The sequence below is a fragment of the Palaemon carinicauda genome, chromosome 16 (genome assembly GCF_036898095.1).
Source record: "Palaemon carinicauda isolate YSFRI2023 chromosome 16, ASM3689809v2, whole genome shotgun sequence".
NCBI lineage: Eukaryota > Metazoa > Arthropoda > Malacostraca > Decapoda > Palaemonidae > Palaemon > Palaemon carinicauda.
This window is the reverse complement of record NC_090740.1, coordinates 80,418,458-80,420,957: the sequence shown is the minus strand read 5'-3', so window position 1 is coordinate 80,420,957 and position 2,500 is coordinate 80,418,458.

The window sequence follows — 2,500 nt, the reverse complement described above, 5'->3', positions numbered from 1 at the left end:
AATACCCAAGAAATTACAGTTGCGTCCAGACAGTATGATATTCTTTAGTGCTCAGAACATTTTGGTTTCTAATATGAGGCACTCCTCTGAGGTCCTTATAACTGGTTTTAAGAAGCCAATAATGTTGAAACGTGATGCCATCCCTAGGGGCAGGGAAATGGCGGTCTATATTAGGACTGAGTACCCTGCTTTTCATAAGTCCTGCTATCAATGTGGATGTCATGCGATTCAGGTAATAAAAGTTTGTGGCAGGCATAACAACATTTATTTGTGTTCGATCTACCGGAATCCAGGCATGGATGATTCTATCTTCGATTGTCTTCTTACCATTATGACTAAGATACAAGAAGATGATAGAAAGGCTTCTTTTGTCTTTGTTGGTGATTTTAATGCTCTCCTACCAATCGCCATGGCTTAAGAGTTTTAGACTTTTCCTTGGAAGCAGGCTTTGAGCAAATCTTAAATTAAGCTACTCACAGGTCTGGTAATTGCTTGGACCTCATTTTAACTAGTAAGGTTGGTTCTCCAGTCGAGACATCTGATCATGCCTTGATTTCATTAGTAGTGAAGACTGAACAGCCTGTTCCTGATATATCATACTGTTGTGAAGTTTATATGAAATCTCAAGCAAACTGGGATGGGATTTTGCATGATCTTTTGTGCTTGAATTGGTCATAATTATATAGTAGTCTAGATCCTGTTGTCCCTTTGAATGAGAATCTAGTCAACATAATTGATAGGCGTATCCCTTCTCTTGTGCTAAGGTACCGAGTGAAGGACAAACTGTGGTTCAATGATGATTGTAGACGTGCTTATTTGGAGAAGCAGGAGGCCTATCATCTTTGGAAAGGTAACAGGTCAGATTTGACCTGGAACAATTATACTCAGCCTCTAGCTTCTGCTCAGAGAGTTTATGCCTTAACTGAAAAGGAGTACAATTTAACCATAAAAGAAACCCTTTCTGTTACAACTCAGGAACATAACTGGTGGTCTCCCCTTAAATCTGCACTCTTTGGTGTAGATGCAACAGTTCCTCCTTTACTTAAACCAGATGGCTATTTCATCACTGTCCAAAGGAAAAGGCAACCCTTTTGGCTGATGTTTTTGACAGTAAACAGAGTAATGAAAAACCTGAACTTCCTCATTCCTGTTTTCCTGAGGCTAAACTAACTAGTTTAGCTTTTCGATCTCGTGATATTAAAGCTCTGATGGTGGACCTTGATGCGTATGGAGGTGTAGACCCAAATGGCATTTTTCCTTTGTTTTTCATTAAGACAGCAGATTTCTTAGCTCCAAAGTTATCAGTTATTTTGCGTAAGTTAGCGAGAAGAGGAGCTTTTAGCACTTGTTGGAGAATTGGTAATGTTACTCATCTATGTAAATGTGTTTGTGGTAGCTCAAGTCCCACTGATTACGGCCCAATTTCCATAACTCTCATATCATCTAAAGTTTTTGAACGTCTTCTGGCAAAACGTCTTAATAGGTTTGCTGAAGGTAATCATCTATTCCCTAGTTTGCAATATTTTTTTTCGTAAAGGCCTTGGAGCATGTGATGCCCTTCTCACAATCGCCAATGCTGTACAGAAATCATTTAATTGTGGTCAGGAAGTTCGTATGATTGGCCTTGGTTCTAGTGCTGCCTTTGACCGTGTTAATCATGAGGCACTTGTTTTCAAACTCAAACAGTTGGGAGTGGGTGGGTCGTTTCTTAGCATTATTATTAATTTCTTACGTAATAGATCTCAAAGAGTTGTTGTTGATGGGCACCATAGTGAGTATAAGAATGTGATATCCGGTGTTTCACAGAGTAGTGTTCTTGGCCCATTACTTTTCATACTATATACACATGACGTGTGATTTGGCCTAGAAAACTAGCTTGTTGCATAAGCATATGATGCTTCTCTCTTTACATCAATTCCATCCCCTGAATGTAGATCTGGGGTTGGTGAATCACTTAATAGAGATTTAACTAAAATTAGTGCATGGTGCAAATTATGGGGTATGAAGTTGAATCCTAATAAAACTCAAAGTATGATTGTATGTAGGTCAAGGACGGTGGATCCTCAACATCTGGATCTAGTATTGATATAGTTTCTTTAAATTTGTATGACTTTTAAATTCTAGGTGTGATTTTCAACGTCAAATCTACTTATGAGAAACACATTATGTCTGTGTCTTCTTCAATTGCACAAAAAATTGGCTTAATGAGAAAGTCTTACAAGATTTTCGGTGATCAATCTATTCTGAAGAAGTGTTTTATTTATTTCATTCTACCTTGTTCTGAATATTGTTCTCCTCTCTGGTGTCCAGGTGCTGAATCTCCTCTCAATTTGTTGGACAGGAACTTAAGGTCTATTGAATTTCTTATTCCTGATCTAGATATTAATCTTGGTAACGTCGATCAATTAGTTCATTATGCATGTTGCATACGATTTTTCATAACTCTGACCATCCTTTAAATTCAGATCTCCCTGGACAATTCTATCCTGTTCGTAATACT